Below are 23,597 nucleotides of genomic sequence, written 5' to 3' on the forward strand. Positions count from 1 at the left end.
CGGAGCAGACGAGATGACAAGGTACTTAGCCAAAAAATTGACACATCACGAAAAAATGATACGTGACTGGAAACTTTCCCATCAATTGGCGCTATCTGTGGGAACACGCTACAAAAAGCTAAGTTCTCATCCTACAAAAAGCTAAGTTCTTATCTTACAAAAAGCTAAGTCCTCACCTTTTTAGAAACTAAAGCTCTTGCTTTATAGTTTCTTTTTTTTTTTTTATGAACTCAAAGAAACTGAAGCTCTCGCTTCATAGCTCTAAGGTGCCCCCCCTCGGCGGCCTGGCATGGCCTGGCGGCCTACGCATGGCCTGGAAGCCTGGCGCGTTCTACGCGCAGCCTGGAACATGTGCCGACTTGGCGTGACCTGGCACAAGCGCTGACATGGTGGTCTGACCTAGGTGAGAACTTACGAACTGAAAAGGCACCAACCTTAGAAACAAATAAGCAAGCTCTAGCTCCCAGACTGTGATCTCTAGCTTGCAGTCTACTATGAGAGTACTAACTTAGCCATCGTAGTGACCTCGCCAGGTTAGCCACCCAGGGTCCTTTGACATTTAGTTCCTTGCAGGTCTCTAAAGAGCAACGAAGCTCATCAATCCAACTCGGCACCTCACAGGTAGAGACATCGGCGCTACAGAAAGACCTAGTCGCCTCTACGACATGGGCAACACTACTATTGAAAGACCCGATAGCCTCTACGGCATGGGTAACACTACTGCTGAAAGATCCAGTCGCCTCTCCGGCATGGGCAAAGTACAAGAGTGGACTACGGGTCCCTCCCAAAGCCTAAGGGCCACAATACTGCTGAAAGACCCAGTCGCCTCTCTAGCTTGGGCAAAGTACAAGTGTGGACTACGGGTCCCTCCCAAAGCCTAAGGCCCACAATACTGTTGAAAGACCCAATCGCCTCTACGGCATGGGCAAAGTTCAGGAGTGGACTACGAGTCACTCCCAAAGCCTACGGGCCACACTATTGCTAAAAGACACAGTCGCCTCTACGGCATGGGCAACACTACTACTGAAAGACCCAATCGCCTCTCCGGCATGGGCAAAGTTCAGGAGTTGACTACGAGTTGCTCCCAAAGCCTACGAGCCACACTACTATTGAAAGACCCAGTCGCCTCTCCGGAATGGGCAAAGTACACGAGTGGACTACGGGTCCCTCCCAAAGCCTAAGGGCCACAATACTACTGAAAGACCCAGTTGCCTCTCCGGCATGGGCAAACTACAAGAGTGGACTACGGGTCCCTCCCAAAGCCTAAGGGCCACAATACTGCTGAAAGACCTAGTCGCCTCTACGGCATTGGCAAAGTTCAGGAGTGGACTACGAGTCACTCCCAAAGCCTACGGGCCACACTACTATTGAAAGACCCAGTCGCCTCTACGGCATGGGCAACACTACTGTACAAGGCTCAACCGCCTCGTCGGCATGGGCAAAGTCAAGGAGAGTGGACTACAAGTCGCTCCTAGAATCTAAGGGCTACAGTACCGAACTGGAAGAGACATCAGCACCTTATGGGCAGCTCGCTTCCAAGCAGCTCTCAGAGCCTAAGAAACTGAATCAACGCTTATGAGCTCTTCGAATTATGGGCCAAAAGGAGAAATCTATTCCCTTTGTCGAGTTACTTTCAGCTCAGGAGTGGGGGGCAAATGATGAGGGTGGATTTGGCCCTCCAATGACATTATGACACTTGGCACCTCATGCCAACTAAGTGCAGCTCCTTGACAGCTAGACATCTCAAGCTCGCCTCAGGTGGTTCACCACTAGGAAGCTCACCATCAGGCAACTCGTTACAGGTAGCTCGCCATAGGTAGCCCACCATCTTGTAGCCTAGCAACTCAAAACAACTAGGTTACACCCGGGACCACTTTGGCAACAACTTGACTTTGCTAAGATGATGGTGTCCCACAGACACGGCCTGGCACAGGCGCGACCTAGTGGCTTGGCCCTAGCACGAGCTGGCAGCCTGGCCTTGGCACGAGCTGGCGCCTAGCCCAGGCAACGACCTAGCGGCTTGACACAGGCGCCAACCTGACAACCTCGAGGAACTCACCACCGTACCCTGCATTTTACGGGATTGTGACTTGTAATGGCTATATTAGCTCACCCACTCCTGACGAGAAGGGACAGTTTTACCGTTGGATGGCATTTCATCCACCTAACATGCAAGCCAGTCCCATCACAGCTGGGATCCAGGAACTGCTCCACCTAACCCACGAGGACTCCATTATATAAAGACCTCACCCCCCAGGGGCAAAGGTATGCGAAAAGAGGTTGAAGGAAGAGGTGGTAACCCCTGTTCTCTAGCTCTCTCATTCTCTAATATCATTCTTCAAGCTCTCTTTACTTAGTGCTAACTTAGCCATCGGAGTGACCTCATTGGGTCCTCTGACATATGGTTCCTTGTAGGCCTCTAAAAGAGCAACAGAGCTCAAGGTAGCTCACCTCCAAGCTTCTCATCAAGATATCTCACCTCCAGACAGCTCATCAAGGTGGCTCACCACCAGGAAGCTCATCAAGACAACTCACCTTCAGGCGGCTCATCAAGTTAGCTCGCCACCAAGGAGCTCTACTTTAGCCCCTGAGTCACAGGCCACTCGGAGCAGACGAGATGATGAGGTACTTAGCCAAAAAATTGACACATCACGAAAAGATGATACATAATGAAAACCGTCTCATCACTATTCAAGTTTCTTTAATCAAAAGTCTTGTTCTTGAAAATGAGTTAATTAGACTACCTAACAGAACTGGTTCAGACACCCATCAATGCCAATTATTTACATTTTCATCTAAAATTATAAGACTTGAATTTTAATTGGACGACTAGAGAAGGATATATCTTAAATTTTTCTATCTATTTTGATTAAGTTTCTCCTAATAGTGACTGAGGATTCATAGTTGAAACTTGAAAGCAAAGCTACCCTTATCGGCATGATCGAGTATTTTCAGAAACAGATCATGATGAACTTTTTTGTGCCTTTAACTTGACAAATAGCTTTCCCATCAACTATCAACATCTTTAGTGTAGCTTCATATGTAATGTAATGTCTTTTGCTTATTCTCTTTCTCGTGCCGAGAGCCAGTTGTATATGAAAATATTAATTAAAATTTTATTTAGTACAAAGGATTGTTACATTATTAATTAAATCCTAGGATGAGCGAAGCATAAGCAAGGCATTGCTTCATACTTCACAGATGAAATTATACCTGTAAACCTCCTCTTTCCGATCTGAAATTAATTCAAAGGAGGGTTTAATTTTATACTGCGTTATTTTCAATGAGAATAATAATGACGACAAATAGAAAAGAATATAAATCAGAGAGAAAACAATCCTATTGGCAGAAGAAAATTTTAATCATGAAATATGATCATCAATAGTGAAATTTAGAAAGAAAGTATCATCAAATTGATAGGAGGCTAGCTGAAGCAATTTTGTTAGGATAATTATCAACGAACACGATTGAATTTCTAGGTGAAAATCCCAGTCAAAGATCAACCAAGAAAAAAAAAAACAGGGGGTGAGCCAGGCAGGAAGCCAGCCAAAAGCGTAACCAGTGGTGGGTTGGAGATGGCCCATTCACACTTTTTTTTTTTTGACCGGAAGTGTTCATTAATTCCCTTGAAATTAAGTTGAATCAATTGCAAGCAACACTGAAGTCAGTGGTTTCATGGGTAATGAATGATGATCTGCTGTGCGTCTGGCTCCTGTGGCTTGGGCTTTATTTCAATATTATACTTATTAGCTTTCTGTACGTAGAAAACAAATTAATTAACCCCAGGAAAGATTTGTTTGCAGAAGAAAGAAGGAAAAGAAGGGGAAAAAAAAAGAGAGAAAAAGATGCTAGAATTTCCCGGATCAGGTTGTCATCTGGGAAGTGGGTTATCTGGTCTGGTGTAAGATCGCCATTGCCAGATGAGTAAAACCAAAAGAAGAAGAGAAAGATAAACCGGCCGGTGGTGAATGGAGTGGAGGAGAGGAGGGTCCTCATTCATTAACACCCATTTAAATCAACAGGGTCCCACAAAGAGATGATGATGTATGCATGACGTGAATGAATAGAAGGGCTGCCACAAACAGATAAAACAATACGTGATTACATTGAATGCTGTTCATGGACGTATAGAATTATTGGAAACAGTTGGAAGGAAAACCAGATTTTACGGGCATCATCATCAACGTGGATGGACCTGTTTTTCTGAAAGAGAAATTTGAATGCACCACAATCTGAAACAACTGAAAGTCTGAAACCATATACAGGGTTAATTGCTGGACCTGGACCCCCCCAGCCCCAGGTGTCATGCTCATCGACATGAATGATGCTTTCATCAACTGTGCCGGTTTTTAATTTCTCTCTTTTACTTTCTCTCATCAATCAGTACTATTTCTTCTTAAAAAAAAACTTGTAAATTACGTACACGTTAAACCAAAGAAGATTTCTTTTTCCTTTGTAGAAAGAAATTAATATTAAAAAGTTTTATTTATATTGGGACAATAAGAAACAACCACAAATAAATAAAGCTGCTTATTGTGAAATATTTTGTGGAACAAGAAGAAACAACCACAAACTCATATGGAATATTCATATGAGTTCATTCAGTACGTAGGAGAGCTAATTTGGTGACCCACAACCGTTTGTTTAATGGAGTAGAGTGGGTATTGGGTGAAAACTGGAAGGAAAACAACTTTAGAAGACAAAGATGGACACACAGCTTGAGATCATTTGGGTTATATATAATGCTGTGCTTGGGTTCCCTAGTGAGAAATAGTATGCAAATTTATGCTCAGTACTACTTTTGGAACATGGATTGATTCTTAAATCATCTGGCTTTCACTGATCAATGGTAAACATGGTGCAAACAAGTGGGGTCGAACCCACCATATTCAGTTGTCCCACACTTCACATATCCAACGACCCTTGTACAGGTTGATCAAGATCTTAACACCTGATGTGTGGACCCTTGGTGTGGATCATTTTATTCTACACTGCATTGGATTTGATACCCACTTCTATTTAATTTAATTACAGGGAGAAATGGATGTTTATGGGTCAGCCTGCTGACCTGATGTATACTCTCTACCTGCTCCCTCTATGCTTGTCGGTCATTATAAAGTTTTTCTTTTTAACCAAAGGTTCTACTGTACCATTTTGTTGCTAATTTGGGTGATTTCTGATAACAAATCTGAACGTAAATGTCTAAACAATGAAATGGCTTCTGTAATTAGTGCAAAAAATCTCTGGACCTAAAAATCAAAACAAAAAAAGAAAAGGGAAGAAAACTCTGGGATGTTTTGCCTTGGTGAAAAGCTCATGCTACTGATGAAAACGTCATATATATGCTCATATTAGGATTCTACAGCATCCCAACACTTTCTCTTCTATGTATGTTATCTAGCATCAATAAATAAAAGATAATTAACACAAGTGTAATTGATGCATAAAGAGAAGAAATGCAGTGGAGATGAAAAGCAAAAGGAGATAGAATTCAGCTATACCTTGGATAATATTTGAAGTTGAGAGAGAGAGGTTGTAGGGTGAAAGGAGATATTGACGCGGCTCAATCCGAACACATGGGTATGAGCCATATAACCATGTCTTCAAATTGAGGCACGTCAATACCTCCACTCTTCTGATTGTTACTCACTCTCCTAGTCGAACCATGGCTAGCTCCTGATTCACGCTCCTGTAGGACTTTTGGGATGCCACACTTGTGCAATTCTCCACAAGAACTCAATCCTTTGGAAAGAGAGAACTTTGCTTCCTCCTTATAGCTAAATATATAGCTAGAATCCTTCAGAGAGGTTATCTGTCTCCGTCGCTCAAAGGGTCGTTGCCCTTACTGTGTCATGCATTTCTGATCTTATTAGTTGCTTCTCTTCCAGGAACCTGGCTCTTTTCCTCTTGTGTTGGCGCTCGCTTATACTAAAGTTTTACTGCCTGCTAAAAGGGAACAGAATAAAGAGAACGACACAAGAGAGAGAGGAGAGGAGAGGGGGGGAGGAGGGGAGTGGGAAAGAGATATAATTAGAGAGAGAGAGAGAGAGAGAAAGAGAAAGAGAGAGAGAGAGAGAGAACTTCATAAATCATAATTATATATTGATGAATATTCAAAGGAGATTGATCTTAGAAACTCAGTGGGTCCTCTCTAGTTTCTTTTGGAGTTGATATGTGTGTTTGCAGTGTAGGTGAGAGATGAAGATATTAGGTGTGGGATGGTTACTATTTAATGCTTTTCTGGCAATTGATGGAGAGTTGTAGGCTTTCCAAGGTCGGCCGCAACCCAGCTTAGGGAATCCCAAGCTGAAAGAAAGCCACTTGGAGGTTTTGAAATCACCAACTCTGTTGACAATCATGGAAACTTAAAAAAGAAAAAGAAGGGTATGACCCAATTCATCCCATTATTTTGTATGATTTGTTATCCACACAGCCACACAATAATCCCAAAAGCTGTCCCCATAAGAAGAGGAATAATATATCTTAGTGTTAGGTAAGTGGGTGCATCTCCCAGTTTTTGTTCTTTTATTTTTTTCCCCTCTCAGCTCTTAGTTACACCATTTCTAAAATTTGAGTGGTAAGTAGGTAAATACATTGAAGAAAAACTAGTCTCTTCTCTCCCCACCCACCTAGGATTAGAACCTAGTTCTGGAACCTGCACAATTCTTTGATTTTATGTGGACAATACTAATTAGGGGGTGCTCTTTAATATGAATGTTTTTCTTTTTCTTTTTGCTCAAAAAAGCCCCATACCAGAAAAAAAAAAAAAAAAAAACTTGTATTTTCAGTTTGATTAAAAAAAAAAAAAGAAAACTTGTAATAATCAAGAAAAAGATGCTAATTTCAAAAACAAAAAACATGGTTTCACTTCCGCAAGGATAATAATGTGGGCTACCATCCATTGTACTGTACAGCTCTCTTTGTCAGACCTCATTAATCGTACCAATCACATTTAAATGCACTTGGCTCCAAAAGCATAAAATAAACATTAGAAATTTCAACTCAACTAATATTTGTTTGATCCAAAAGTATAAAATAAAAATAAAACACAGACGTACATGTTTTATGTGTTATTGTTTCACGAAAATGGTATATTTTCTCAAAGCATCTTAATTTGGAGCTCAGTTTTCTTGAAACCACAGAAAAAAAAAAATCAAATTGGAAAACACCTCCTTAAGATCTTAAGGAGAAGCAAATTAAAACCATTTTTAATGAAGCAATTTTGCTAAATAAATATTGTTAATTTCTTGTGTGTGTTGCTTTTTTTAACGTTACGTGAAAATCTCACTTAACCTCATTCTCCACTGCTAAATAAATCAAAATCGATCAATCAATGCATTCTTGAAGCGGAACCTGTATATTGGGGCCCACCCGGCATGATTCCACTGGACGTGGTTATTATGATGCACAGTCACGCATGCTATAGATAAGCGTTCTTCTTTTCAAGCAAACCGAGTCCGAATGCTTACAGGGTCTGGACTCTGGATCACAAACAAACAACTTCATCTGGAGTTATATAACTACAAGGAGAAACTTCTATGGTGAGTGAGACTGCATCAGGATAGAATCTACTGACAAGAATGAGAAACAGCCCATTTCACGCAAGAAAATGCTAAATGTTAGATCCATATTCACTTTTTACTTTTTAGGGTGCAATTCGGGTACCCGATTTTTGAAGATTTTCCACGACCTTGCCTCTGGCTGTCTGGCCCTTTGAAATTTAACAAATGTTTAACACCAGCCTCCCCAAGTTAGAGTATTAGACTATTAGTTGAAATCATGGGAGGTTAAAAGCTTAAAATATTAGACTCTAGGCAGTATAATACTGCTGATAAAACAGTATTATACCTTAGTTTCCCTGTAGTTGGCCCTAGAGGAGACTTTTGATAACTGTTCAACAGTTGAAGTGGTTCAACACTTGAACTGGATGAATTTTTTACTTTGTTTTTTAGGTTACGTTTGGTTGAAGTGCAGTAGCATAGGAATGCAAATATGATTATTGATTTGATCTTGTCTTTTTCTTTTTTTTTTTTTTTTTGTATGGCCCCACTTTATATGAAAGAGAATGAAAGGTGAAGGTGAAATTTTCATCATTTTTTAAGACGCAAAATTTATACTGCTAGTAAGTGAAAATGTGACAAAAAGTATACGTTTTGTATCAATTAAGAGTGCAAATCATAGTTATAAACAAATAGATACAAAACTGAACTGGGTACAAAATTTCTTTCTCGTTGGGATTTGCACTGCAACCAAACACAGCCTTAATGAAAATCAAGTTGGTTAAGAGCTCTTAAATGGTTGAATCAAGGTTTTAAAAGACTAAAGGCATATTTGAGGTGTAATGGCCCAAATGTATAAGACAGAAGCTTCAAGGTGTTGCAAGACATAATCCTCAAAATTAAGAAAAAAAATTAACGAAAATCATAAATGAAAAAGAAACATATTAACATACAAAATTAATTAGAATGGCAGAAGGTACAAATATCCCTGAAATAGAAGTGTATAAGTAATGACTTCCAACTTCTAAGCATTAAAAATAATAACTAATCAACAAACACTTATAAACATTTTACATTTCAAGTTTCAAAATGCAAGGTTTTCAAATTATTCAAATGACCAATTTAAAAGAAAAAAAAATATATATATATATATATAATGGATTGTCCATATGATTGCTAATAGGTTCATGGTCATCCAACATTTTAGAAGAATGAAAACAACTTAGTTGATTTGATCTACGCAATAAAATAATAATAATAATAATAATAATAATAATAATAAATCCATTAAGAAAAGAAATTAGAAAAATAACAAACTTGGGATGATTGATTTAGAATAATAAGAAGAAAAATAACTCATTTGAGTATTCCAAAATAAACTCAGAACTTGATTGGCCCTTTTTGCATTAAACTCTCCTAAAACACTAAAAGAAACTAATATAACTTGGTTCATCTTATTAGTTTTTCATTTTTACTCCTTTTAAATATTTGACCCATAATCACTAAAGTGCTTCACTCATATATTAATATATAACTATGAAAATGCATAAAATAATTTTTGCATTAAATCACTAACTAATCATTGACATTTGAGGCTTATGCTTTTCTATTCCCCAAGCTATACCTCACACCTTAAGGCTTGAGACAAAGGCCTAAGAATAATTAATTTTTAAAGTTGAGGCTTTTTATGTCTCTTGCTACGCTTCATGCCTTACAAGGGCCTAAGAATCATTAATTCTTGAGGTTTACACCTTTTTACACCTCAAACTATACCTCATGGATTGATAAGAGCCTAAACCTTGCATCAAAGTTTTGTACTTCGCCTTACTCAAGGTGTACGTGTCATGCGTCACCACTTAAGCCTTTTAAATCAACATTGATTAATGTGTCCTAATTTTTTTCATTATGGCTCAATTTGGTAGGAGTAAAAATACAAATATGTAGCGTGCAAAACCCTATATTTTGTATTATTTAATTTGTATGTATTTGCATTATACATATTTGTGTTTGTACTTTCAAAGTGAGCTTATATGTCTATTTTATCCACTACAATCATTAATGGTCTGTTTGATTGTTGAGAAAGAATGGAATGAGAAAGAATGAGATTAGAAGGGATGAGATGAGAAAGGGAATTTATTTTTCCAACTTTGAATCCTGGTGTTTGGCGGCGTGTTCAGATCTACAACATCCTACAAGGATCCGGCATAGGTGTTCAATGATGTGTTTAGTCTGGTGTTAGTGACAACCAGGACAAAAGATGGGTTTAGTTGGTGTTAAAGGGGGAAATCTTTTTCCCCTAAAATAAGCATTCTTTTGCCCCAAAACAACTTTAAAACTCCAAATGCCATTCATAGAATGCTAGATATGCAAAACAAATGCAAAAAACAAGTGTGAATCATCAATATCTTTTAAGATTTTTCAAGTTTTGAAAACTATTACAATAATAGGTAAGCCTTTTTAAATTTTCATAATATCTTGTGATTTTTTTCTTGGATGACTGAAAATGTTTAAATCTATGTTGATCTACATTTCTTATGTTTAAAATCACATTTTTTTTTGTGTTATGAGTAGATTTATAAAAATCTTATGAAAAGATTTAGGAAAAATATAAAATAACAAAAAAAAATTGAAAATGTATTTGTTTATCATCCTATAAAGACTTAATATGTTTTAGATCTATGGATTATTCATCATATCCATAAAGCAATTGAATTTTTTTGGATTATCTATCATATCTAAATTGGAAGTATCATATTTTTTTCTATCGCATAGAGTCATATCGAGGGTGTATTGTATTGGTAGCGTATCAACAAAAAAGATACATTGAAAAAATGAAAAAAAATTAAAGGGAAAAAACTTTTTTCCCCTAAAATAAGCCTTCTTTCACCCCAAAATAATTTTAAAACTCCAACCATTCATAGAATGCTAGATATGCAAAAAAAAGAAAAACACAAAAAACAAGTGTGAATCATCACTATTTTTAAGATATTTCAAGTTTTGAAAAGTATTACCAAAATAGGTAAGCTTTTTCAAAATTTCATAATATATTGTGATTTTTTTGCTTGAATGATTGAAAATGTTTAAATCTATGTTGACTTACATTTCTTATGTTTATAATCACATTTTTTTTGTAGATTTCTAAAAATTTTATGAAAATATTTGGGAAAAATATAAAATAACAAAAAAATTGAAAATGTATTTGTTTAGCTGCTTATAAAGACTTAATATGTTTTAGATCTATGGATTATCTATCATATCCATAAAGCAATTGGAATTTCTTATTTATATATATATATATATATATATATATATATATATATATATATATATATTGTCTTTTATATTTTAATAAATAAAAAATAAATAATAGTTAACTTTATTTTATGATCTAATCACAATTATTGAATATATTATAGATCTATGAATGATTTATCATATCCATAGAGCAATTGAAATTTCTTCTTCAAAAATTATTTGTTTTGAATATATTGTACAATGTTTTCTTTTTTGTAATTTTTGAAAATAAAAAATATATTATAATTATTTAAAAAAATAATTATTAATTATATCTAACTTAAAAGTTGTGTCAATGCATGTTTTATGGTTGGATAGAATAGTTGGATTTTTTCCATCGTTGGATAGGATAGTGAAACACAAAATTTAATTAATTAAACTGAAAAAAATAGAATTTGAACATTGTTGAAAGTTAAAAGTGTAGATAAATAAATAAATAAATGATAGAAACGAAATAAAAAATCTGTAATCCGATCAAAGGTAGCAATCTCCGGATCTCTCATTTGACCCTCGAACTTTTCAAGCTAGGCCTTCTGTCTTACTTGGCCGAATTCCAGATCGGCAGAAAAGAAAATGAAAATCAAACTAAATGAAAGTAAATTGTAGAAAGAAAGAAATGGACCTGGAAATGAAAGAACAGAAATTAAAAGTAAAGTTAAATTAAAGTGGTTGGGATCCGATTCCAGAGGTGGCAATAGTGGCTTTGGCGAACTGCAAGTAGGAACCCCTCCTCTTGCCTGGGTGTTCCCCTCATCCTTTATCCTTGCACTTCTTAAGATCAGCCTTCCTTCTTACCAAGGGGTAGAATCCAACCCTTTCTCAAGAGCTCTTGGGTCCTTTTTATAGAGAATGGTGGATACAATTGGGATTAGAGAGAAAGAGAGGGGCAACAACTGGGTTTTAGCAAAGATATGGGCACCCTAGGGTTTCTAATGGAGGGTTAGGATGGTTTTGGGGTGATCCTAGGGCTGAGAAGAAAATGAGAGGGCGCCCAATATTATGTAGGGCTGAGATTTGGGTGCCCATAAATGAATGGAGGAGATTGAGGCGCCTAAGGTTGAAAGGTGGAGATTAAAAGAGGTGGGTGGCGCCCTAGAGTGGATGGCTGAGATAGAAGATGAAATGGAGGACTGAGATCTAGTGGTTAGGGGTTGAATGGTGAGCATTAGCAATTAGGTGGAACCCTAGGGTTTAAAAACTACAAAGAGAGTTTTTTCTAAGGAGATTAAAAGCTAGGGGTGGCTAGAGTTTGCTAAGGATGAAAAGAATGGGTTAAAAGGCACCCTAGGGTTTGCTAAGGAGAGGGGAGCATGCTAATACAGTAGGAGGGGCGCCATTCTAGGTTTAGCAAATAGGGGGTGCCCTCCTATTCTCCGTGTTTCACAAAAATACCCCCTCTCTCAGTTGGACTTCACACCAGCTTCCCAAAAACTGCAATTCAGCCATGAAACCTTTCCAGTTTTGCACAGAGACCCTCAGAGGTCACCACATCAAAATATAGAGTTATCACACCCCCAACTTAACCCTTGCTAGTCCCTTAAAAATACAATCTTAAAATTACACTGAGCATAGAGATCATTCCCATTGCAAGGTCATCCCTAACAAAATTAGCCAAGTATCATGATTCCAGAATTCTCAAACTTTGTATAGATCGGTATTGGGCTTAAGGGGTAAAGTTATTCTACTTTGAATATTACAGAAACTTGGCTTAAAAATCTTATATACCCTTCCATTTGTCGACTATCTTGATAAGCTGAGATTGATTTTTAAAATCAGACATGTATTCTTCTTACCATTTTTAGATAGTGGATTTCTACTACTGAACTTGATTTGCACACCTATTTCTATTGTTACCTTCCACCGTTTGACGTGAATCTCGACACTTGTCTTAGGTGAAGAGACCCGATTACTAAGTTTTAGGTGATTGTCTTTGGCATTCCCTTTCCCATTTGATGCGAATCTCGACACTTGACTGAGGTGAAGAGACTCGGTTACTAAGTCTAGGGTGTTCATTGACCTTTTATTCTCTCTCTTTTTTTTTTTTTTTTGCAACACTGTTCAGGGTAGTCCACTGTTTCTAACAATTTGGAGAATTCATGTCTAATTTCTCTATCTTTCTCTTCTTATCTTGGCATAGGCAAACTTGGGAGTATTTTCTAATTTTTAAATGGTTTTGACAATATTCAAATAAGACCAATTTTGACTCTTATCATTTGCTACCAATTTCTACAAAATTTAATATTCTTTTATTAGTTTTCTTAACTTTTTTTGTTTGGGAATCTCTTTTAGTGGAAAGATTTTAAAATTTCTCAGTAAAATTTTAATTCTACACATTTAAAGGCTTAGCTTTTTAATTTTTTTTCTCTCTTTTCTCACCCCCCAACTTAAATGCCATTGTCCCCAATGGCATGACTAGACTTATGCAAAAAGAACTTGGGCCAAAGGGAATATATTATAGGGTTTTCTTGAGGGGTTCAAGGCTTGCTACCTTGTCTCGAATTAAGAAAAGAAAAACTTAACTCCTAACCACAGAAACGTTAAAATCTACGTTGGGTTGCCTTCCAACCAGCGCTAAGTTTACCATCTTTAGCAAGGCGCATTCACACACTTTGGATCACTAAGGCCTATCTTTTCAACCTTTCCGCTCTCAAAGACTCCTTCCACATATGGTTTAAGTCTTTGACCATTGACTTTGAATGTACTTCCATTCTTTGGGTCAACAATTTTAACTGCACCATATGAAAACACTTTTTCCACAAAAAATGGCCCGTCCCACCTAGACCTTAATTTACTAGGGGACAAACACAACCTAGAATTAAAAAGCCTGACCTTTTGGTTCAGTTCAAAAGTTTTTCTTGAAATGTTTTTATCATAGAAGGCTTTTGTTTTGGCTTTATAAATGTGCGAGCTTTTGTAGGCCTCATTGCGTAATTCCTTTAGTTCACTTAATTCCAGGGCTCAGTGGGATCCAGCTTGGCCTAAATCTAGATTGAACTTCTTGATGGCCCAATAAGCCCGATGTTCTAATTCGACAGGAAGGTGACATGCTTTACCAAAAACCAACTTTTAAGGAGACATTCCAATGGGAGTTTTGTAGGTAGTCCGATAAGCCCAAAGTGAGTCATCTAGTCGGACTAATCTTTCCGGTTGGGCCTAATGGACTTTTGCAGAATATTTTTAATTTCCCTATTGGACACTTCCACTTGACCATTTGTTTGGGGGTGATAGGGGGTTGCTATCTTATGGGTGATTCCGTATTTGTTGAGTAGAGCATGGAATTGCGTATTAGTAAAGTACGATCCCCCATCACTAATGATTTCTCACGGACACCCAAACCTAGAGAAAATGTTTTTTTGAACAAATTTTATCACAACTTTGTGGTCATTGGTCTAGGTTATTACCGCCTCAATCCATTTTGACACATAATCAACGACCACCAAGATGTATTCGTGACTGGATGATAGTGGAAGCAGTCCCATGAAATCAATACCCCAAACATCAAAGATTTCTACAGCTAGAATAGGGTTAAGTGGCATCATGTCTGTTGATAGATGTTGTTGTACACAGGTTTAGTACCGTAAGGGGTATTTCTATAATTTTCCATTCTTTATGTTGTACGACCAGTATAGTATAAATAACAACTACTTCACTCGCATGAAGCATTCTTTTGAGGCATTCAGTCCTCTCGCTTCTCCTCTCTTCTCTTCTTCTCTTTCTCTCTTCCTCCTCTCTTCTCTTGTTCAACATGGTATCAAAGCGGGTTCGTCCAGGCCTGAAAACAAATTAGTTGAAGTCATTCTCCAATGCCGAGTAGGTTGCTTCTTCATCTCCTAGAAGTTGTATCCCTGATGTTCGACTTCAAGAAGGAAGAAGGTGCCGGCTTGACTATTTAGCTTTCTAGTGTAGAAAAGAGTTCTGGTATAGAGTCTTTTCACCTTCCAACCTAGATGTTGTTTTCTTTGATTGCTCGACTAAAGAGAGCCTGTCATCTGATGTACGAAGAGGATGTTCTGGTGTGTAGAGAGGTTGGCGTTTAAGAAGGTACTGTCCATCTACTGTTCGGGTGCCTTGGTATTCAACTGAGGTTGTTTTTTCTTGTTTTCTTCTTGCGCCCTTTAATGGACTGATGGTGCCCTGAAAATCTGAATGTGGTGTTCTCCTCTTGTGTGTTACTACTATTCGGCTACATTGTTGATAGACTGAAGTTTTTTTTTCTCCCATTAACTGTTCTTGCTGTTTGGCTACATTGTTGATCTCATTGACTATTCGATTGTTAGACAGTTTTGTATGTCCTTAACTTCAATCAAAATTGATGTACTTTATGAGTTTATTGTAAATGAATAAAAGTGCATATTTGATTCATGTTCTCTTGGTATGTTTCTGTGTAATACCCTTAAACTGGACACTTAATGAGACTCGTGTTAGTTTAGAATGTTCACAGCCAGTGGGTCGGTCTAGGGAGACCTATCCTGACAAGGCTGACATTGTGGTGCCACCAAGTCGGTTGGGGTGGCTTGTCTCAACTACCGGGGTGAGACCCTACGCACATATAGTGTGGGACTAATTGAATCTTTGAACTGGACTAGATTTCCAGTATTGCCCTGGACCTTGGAGATAGATGGGCAAAACTGGAAAGTTACACCCGACCCCTAGACTCGATTTTGATACTGCACTAGGTGTCGGATCGGGCTGTCTTTGATGTACCAATCAGTGAGATCCTTAGCGGGGGTCAAAACCTGGGTATGTTGGGACAATCCGAGAATTCATCTGAGTGGGTGATCATAGTGACAGGATCAGCCCCTTTGTCGGACAAAGGTAATGATCGGGGATGCACTCTCACTGTTGGAAACCAAAACTGCCGGCAGCCGATTTCAATCGTTGAGATTTGTTTTGCAAAGTATATTTTATATGAGATATAAAAGTATATGTATTATGGTTTCTAAAATGTTTGCAAAAATGTTTTAATTCCCGGGATCCATATAAGTATAGAGTGCAACACTGTTCCTTGCAGCCGAGGGAGAAGTCCTCTCTTGTCGGGCAGTGTATGATCATTAAGGGCTGAGAGGTTAAGTGTAAGACCATTGAGGATAATACCTGATGGGCTAATCGTGCATCTGCCCATAGTCCCTGGGTGTTACAAGGTGGCTTGGCCCAGGGACCACTTAGGGTAAGTGTTGGGCCCATAGAGCCCATTCGATGGGTTTCAAGGGGTGCACTGTCTTTAACAGTGTATTCGACCAGGCCTTGTAACAAAGGTTGGGCCGAACCCATGTGGCTGATGTGTAGATCAATGCTTGGGTCCCACGCCATACAAGGAAGCCCAACTGGGTAGTAGTTAGGAAGGTTAAGTGAGCACATAAGCTTAATGGGCTTTAATGGGCCTAAAGCCCATTTCGAACTGGGCCATTTATTTAATTAATTAAAGGGGTGAATTCTGAGATGGATTAGCATATAGGATAGGGTCATAATCCTATCCACTCAGATAGTCCAGATCTGAATGTGATTCATATCTAGAAACCTCCTAATGGGATTTGGAGAAAGCTAATCTAATCTGCAGATAAGATAAGGGTTTATCCTTATCACTAGAAGAGAAGGATGATCCAAATATGATTTGGATAAGTAGCTCCTAATGGGATTAGAAGCTGATCTTTTAAGTTAACAAAAGAAGGAGGGGGTGGCAGCCTTTAGGCGATACACATCAGATCCTCTTTAGTGCTGAAAATCAAGAAGAGAGAATTCTGCACCCTTCGAATACTCTCTTGCCGCCTCCCTGTTCTTGCCGCCCTGTTTTCCAGTTCGATCTCTAGTTGTGGGAGAAGACAAGATTGGATCTTGACATCAGTTTTTTGAGAAATGATTGAAAGGAAGCTGTGCTCACGTACCATTCTACTGATTCTTGCGAAGGACAGAGTTCTTGGGGAAGAACACTACTGATTCTGCTCCATCCTGCACTGCGCCATCTTCAGTGGGAGCAGTCTTTGGATCCTTCCTTGGGCGTGAACACCTTCATTGGGAGATATTACTTCTCCGTATCAGGTATAATTCTCTCCTATTCCTTTTGGTTCAGATCTGGTTTAGTTTAAGGTTCAAGAATGATCCTTGAAAATAAGATTTTCTAAATAGGGAATGTGATTCCCAATTGAAGGGAGAGAAAAATTTGTGAAATTCGCCCCTTATTCCGCAATCTTTGGGAATCCATGGGATGGATCTCTCATCCCTTCAGTGGTATCAGAGCCATGGTTCAAATCTTGAACCATTCTGTTTCAGATCTAAACCTGCACAATTAGGGAGAAGGCATTCTACCCAATTTGCGCAAATATGGTTTTTGGGAAATTTGTTCCCAAAACAGATGGGCAAATAATCTGAAATTAATTTTAAATAAATCTGATTATTATTTAGAATTGTTCTTTATAATTTTCTTGATTTATGGGCTGTTCGTACAAGAGGAGATCGAATTCTTGGTTTGCGCAGGGAACCTGTGATTTTGTAGTTCTTGAATTATTTTGGGTCTGTAAATATTTTTTTTATTTTCTAGACTAAATGTATAGGTATTCGATCTGATGTAATTATTAATAGAAATAGGATTTCTATTTATTTTTATTTTGGATCGAAGATGGCGACGCAGAAAAGGAGATTTCGTAGAGAAGGAGATTTCGCATATGGGAGAAACGCTATCTGTGATTTGCAGTTTATGGAACTGCATTCTGTGATCTAACTTTTGTTTTGCAGGATGGATTGTGCGAACAAGCCTGATTGACTGATTCTTGTTTTTCCTTTTATCAGTATTTAATTTGAGATTATTTTCTTGAATTAATGATTTAATTAAAAATCAAACCCTAGACCCATTCGAACCGAGATTGGTTCAAACTATTTGGACCAATTCTAGGGTTTAATCAAGGCTGAAAGTCAGCCCTAATTTCCCACTAATGGGCCTAAGGATTGATATTTAATTAAATGGTTAATTTGGCCCAGCCTGTAAAGGCCCAGTTTTAAATAGTTAAAACCGCAAAAGCCCATTTTAAAGGATAAAGCTATATGGGCCGAACTGGTAACCCAAATTCAGCCCATATACCTAGATAATATTAATGGTTAATATTATGGAATTTTAACGGGCTTCCAACGGGCCTTACAGATAATTAATTGATTGAATCAATTTATCCCTGCATGAGATGTATGGATGTGTGGTGTGCTACGTACATGGGCCATAAGTACTTGGCCCATGCTCATTCGACAGTGGCTCTTGTGCACACCATGGATGAATGCACATCATTGCCATGGTGTCCCTTTTGGTCATTGGATGACTTCCCTCAGTGGTGGGCCCCACACCTCATCACGAGGTTACGTGCGGAACCCTAGCCGATTCAAGTTACACCGAAATCTGGCTTTATTAAAATCAGTGGGAGTCTCTTTGGTTTGACCTAAATCAAACTAGGGCGTAATTTTGTTCCCTCCAGCTAATATGAGTGCATGTGATAGGGAGATTCATATGATGAACTCTCTAAAGGCCTTCCATCATTAGCATGAGGATGGGTCCTTCAGTAATGAGGAAACACACCAGAAAATGGGCTATCCATTTGCTGTTGGGCTTGTCTGAGTGTTTCATAAGATGATAGGGGCATCATAGACCGGTGTGGGAGGGGCTTCACCAGAAAATGGGAACTCTCTCACAGTACCTTGGCGTTCACGAATATGATGGGTAAGCACTCACTGGACAAAAAGGTTTACCTGAAAATGGCTCTGAACCTTGTCTGACAGAGGCCAAAGGGAAAACTCATATAATGAGTGGATATGATCCTTCACAGAAAGGTGGTGGGGTTATGCAGCTGAAACAGTTGGCTCCATGCACCCTATGTGATTTTCCACATTTCTAGAGACAACCCGTAGTCTCCGTCACTGAGAAAGGAGGGAGATCTCAGAGACGAATAAATGAAAATGGATTGTAGATTAAAATCCATATATATGAAATGAACATGAATCAAATTAGGTTGTGGACTGATGTTTGCTCTTTTATCAGAAAATGACAAACGGATCTTTTGCAAAACCGCTTGATGACAACAAGTTGAAGGGCCTAAACTATGTTGACTGGTACAGGAACCTTATGCTGGTCCTAACTTCTGAAAAGCTGGACAAAGTGGCAAAGAATCCTGCCCCGGAGCGTCCAGGTGATAGGGCTTCTGAGGCCCGAAGGAGAGACTATCAAGAATGGGAGGAGAAGAACTCCCTTGCCCGGTGTTACATCATTGCCTCCTTGGACAACCCGATACAGAGGCAGTTCGATTAGATCGAACTTGCCAAAGACATATTGGACAGTCTCAGGACAATGTATGAAGAGCAGAATTGTTCTACTCGACAAAAGGTCTTGAAACAGTTCATGACCGCACAAATTTCCAAGGGTCAACAAGTTCACGACCATTGTCTTCGGATGATGGGATACATCAACGAACTGGAGGTTCTTGGATCCGGGCTGGACCTTGCAACCCAGATAGATGTTATCCTTAACTCTTTGCCTCTTTCCTTTAATCCGTTCATCATGAACTATAACATGAACAAGCTGAATGTCAACTTACAAGAGCTCAGCAATATGTTGCAAAGAGCTCAAGAACTGATTAGAAAGGATGAGCCTGTAGCCATGCTTGTTGAAGCTGGCAAGACAGGCAAGAGAAAGAGGAAGGCAAAGAAGCCTCAGAAGAAAGTAACTAAGAGCAAGAAGCAGAAGAAAGACAAAGCATCGGATGCATGTCACTTCTGCAAGAAGACCGACCACTTGAAAAGGAACTGCCCTGCCTACTTGGAATCCAAGAAAGGTAACTTTGAAACTTGTGTTATAAAACCAATTTGTTGGTAGCTTCTGCGTCCTGGTGTATTGACTCTGGGGCTTCAACTCATGCATGTAACTCACTCCAGGGGTTCAAGGTAAGCAGAAGGCTGAGTGAAGGAGAAGTCACACTCTACTTGGGGACTACTGCAACTATTGCAGCCGCGGCCATAGGAACCGTGGAATTAATTTTTAGAGAATGAACAATTGTACTGAAAGACTGTCTTTATGTGCAAAATTTAAGGAGAAATTTGATTTCTGTCTCAAAACTGTGTGCAGATGGTTATTCTGTCTTCTTTAGTAATACGAATACTATTAAAAGAAACAACAGATTCATCGCATATGGGGAACTGGAGAATGGTCTCTATGTTCTACATCCTTCTCTATAAACTAACATAACCGAAACTATGTCGGCTGAAATTCCCAAGACGAGAGCCCGTGATACAGTTAATCCCACGTGTCTGTGGCATTACCGACTTGGCCACATCGGTGTTGATCGAATCACAAGGTTGGTAAAGGATGGTCCTTTGGATTTTCTAACTGTAGAAGATCTTCCCACTTGTGAGCCTTGCCTACATGGCAAGATGACGAAACAACCATTTAACGGTAAGCTTGAAAGATGTACAGGCACACTTGACCTAATACATACTGATGTATGTGGTCCCCTGAGTGTTCGGACACGAAATCAACACGTGTATTTCATCACCTTCACAGATGATTTTTCACAATACGGTTACGTGTACCTAATGAGACACAAGTCTGAATCCTTTGAAAAGTTCAAAGAGTTTAGACAAGAGGTTGAGAAACAGTTGGGGAGAGAAATTAAAGCCCTTTGATCTGATCGAGGTGGCGAGTATCTCTCTGACGAGTTCAGGGACTACTTAAAGGACAATGGAATATTATCACAATTAGCTCCTCCTGCTACACCACAACTTAATGGTGTTTCGGAGATGAGGAATAGGACCTTATTGGATATGGTCCGGTCGCTTCTCATACACTCAGAGTTACCCACATCCTTTTGGGGTTACGCATTAGAGACTGCGATTTATGTGCTGAATCGGGTTCCAACCAAATCGGTTCCGAATACTCCATATGAACTTTGGACCGGAAAGAAACCAACTGTCAGACACTTGAAGATTTGGGGTTGTCCAGCACACGTTAGAAGAACGAGTGCAGACAAGTTGGAATCCAAGACTAGCCATTGCCTATTTGTAGGCTACCCAAAAGGCTCTGTAGGTTACCTATTCTATGACCCAAGTGAGCAGAAAGTTGTTCTTGATGATGAAAGCTCAGGAGCAGTGGGAGATGTCCCACAAGTTCCAGGTAGTGACCAACCTAGAAGATCCATCGGGTATCTAGGCCACAATCCGTTATGGTTATGACCAGGATAGTCACCTAATGGAAACCTTGACTAGTGAGGAGGATCCCGTGACTCACACGGAAGCTATGTTGGACATAGATTCCCAGAAGTGGGTGGAGGCCATGTGAGTTGAGATGAACCCAATGGAGACCAATGGACTCTGGACTCTAGTAGATCCGCCCTCCGGGGTAAAAGCAATTGGTTGCAAATGGATTTACAAGAGGAAGAAGGGCCCCGATGGTAAGGTTGAGACCTTCAAGGCTCGTCTGGTGGCAAAAGGGTACACTCAGAAAGAGGGCATCGATTTTGAGGAAACCTTTTCGCCTGTGGCCATGCTTAAATCCATTAGGATCCTGCTAGCTGTAGCAGCATACCATGATTATGAGATTTGGCAAATGGATGTCAAAACTGCATTCCTGAATGGAGATCTTACTGAAGATATCTATATGCAGCAGCCGCAAGGCTTCATTGCTGTAGGTCAGGTAAACATGGTATGTAAGCTTAACAGATCCATTTATGGACTTAAGCAAGCTTCTAGAAGTTGGAACATCCGTTTTAACTCTGTTGTCAAATTGTTTGACTTTGAGCAGAATCCGAATGAACCCTGTGTCTACAGGAAGTACAGTGGAGATAAGGTTACCTTCTTGGTTCTGTATGTAGATGACATTCTACTCAATGGGAATGATGTAGGTATGTTAACTACGGTGAAAGTATGGCTATCACAGCAATTCTCCATGAAAGATCTTGGAGAAGCCTCATATATACTGGTTCTTCGACTCTATAGAATAGATCGAAGCGGATAATAGGATTATTCCAATCTACTTATATTGACAAAATAGTCAAGAGATACAGCATGGAAAACTGCAAGAAAGTAAATATTCCTTTTAGGCACGGAGTCACTCTCTCCAAGAAGATGTCTCCCAAAACTTCTGAGGAGATTGATGGCATGAAAGATGTTCCTTATGCCTCAGCCGTAGGGAGCATCATGTATGCCATGCTGTGCACTCGTCCTGACATAGCTCAGGCAGTGAGTGTAGTAAGCAGATTTCAGGCCAACCCAGGGCAGGAGTATTGGACTGCTGTGAAAAACATACTTAAGTACTTTCGAAGGACAAAAGAGTTTTGTCTAGTATTCGACGGTAGCTCACTACAGATCCAAGGGTATACAGATGCCGATTTCCAGTCAGACCCAAATGATAGAACGTCTACATCTGGATATATTTTCACGATAGGATCGTGTGTTGTTTGCTGGAAAAGCAGCAAACAGGGGTCCACTACAGACTCCACGACCGAGGCCGAGTACATTGCCGCAAATGAGGCTGTCAAAGAAGTCGTGTGGATGAAGAAGTTCATTCAAGAGTTGGGAGTAGTTCCGTCTGACAAATCACCCATCCCATTGTTGTATGACAACAATGGAGCCATTGCTCAGGCTAAGGAGCCACGAGCCCACTTGAAGTCGAAGCACATCGAGAGGAAGTACCATGTACTGCGGGAGATTGTTGGTAGAGGGGACGTCTTGATTCAGAAGGTAGCGTCAATGGAAAATGTAGCAAACCCATTGACAAAGCCACTATCACAAAAAGTGTTTGAGAAACACGTGGAAAGCATGGGTCTCCGACTAGTACCTGATTGGACCTAAGTGCAAGTGGGAGCTGTTAAACAGTTTTGTAATCCCTTAGCTTCAATCAAAATTGATGTACTTTATGAGTTTATTGTAAATGAATTAAAGTGCATATTTGATTCATGTTACCTTGGTATTTTTCTGTGTAGTACCCTTAAACTGGACACTTAATGAGACTCGTGTTAGTTTAGAATGTTCACAGCCAGTGGGTCGGTCTAGGGAGACCTATCCTGACAAGGCTGACACTGTGGTGTCACCAAGTTGGTTGGGGTGGCTTGTCTCAGCTACCGGGGTGAGACCCTAGGCACATACAGTGTGGGACTAGTTGAATCTTTGAACTGGACCAGATTTCCAGTATTGCCCTGGACCTTGGAGATTGATGGGCAAAACTAGAATGTTACACCCAACCCCTAGACTCGATTATGATACTGCACTAGGTGTCGGATCGGGCTGTCTTTGATGTACCAATCAGTGAGATCCTTAGCGGGGGTCAAAACCTGGGTATGTTGGGACAATCCGAGAATTCATCTGAGTGGGTGATCATAGTGACAGGATTAGCCCCTTTTTCAGACAAAGGTAATGATCGGGAATGCACTCTCACTGTTGGAAACCAAGACTGCCGGCAGCCGATTTCAACCGTTGAGATTTGTTTTGCAAAGTATATTTTATATGAGATATAAAAGTATATGTATTATGGTTTCTAAAATGTTTGCAAAAAGGTTTTAATTCCCGGGATCCATATAAGTAGAGAGTGCAACACTGTACCTTGCAGTCGAGGGAGAGGTCCTCTCTTGTCGGGCAGTGTATGATCATTAAGGGCTGAGAGGTTAAGTGTAAGACCATTGGGGATAATACCTGATGGGGTAATTTTGCATCTGCCCACAGTCCCTAGGTGTTACAAGGTGGCTTGGCCCAGGGACCAGTTAGGGTAAGTGTTGGGCCCATAGAGCCCATTCGATGGGTTTCAGGGGGTGCACTGTCTTTAACAGTGTATTCGATCAGGCCTTG

At 39.5% G+C, this 23,597-nt stretch overlaps 1 long non-coding RNA gene across 1 annotated transcript; it reads right to left on the reverse strand.

Moving 5' to 3' along the window:
- Positions 1-5,152: 5,152 nt before the first annotated feature.
- LOC148878277 (uncharacterized) lies at positions 5,153-6,025 on the reverse strand. Its single transcript, XR_016105602.1, has 2 exons — positions 5,502-6,025; positions 5,153-5,397 (listed from the first exon to the last, which is right to left on the reverse strand). It is a non-coding gene; the product is annotated as an uncharacterized LOC148878277 (long non-coding RNA).
- Between the last annotated feature and the right edge of the window lie 17,572 nt (positions 6,026-23,597).

The sequence above is a fragment of the Nelumbo lutea genome, chromosome 1 (genome assembly GCF_056320005.1).
Source record: "Nelumbo lutea isolate HS-2025 chromosome 1, American lotus-T2T, whole genome shotgun sequence".
In the NCBI taxonomy this organism is placed as follows: Eukaryota; Viridiplantae; Streptophyta; class Magnoliopsida; order Proteales; family Nelumbonaceae; genus Nelumbo; species Nelumbo lutea.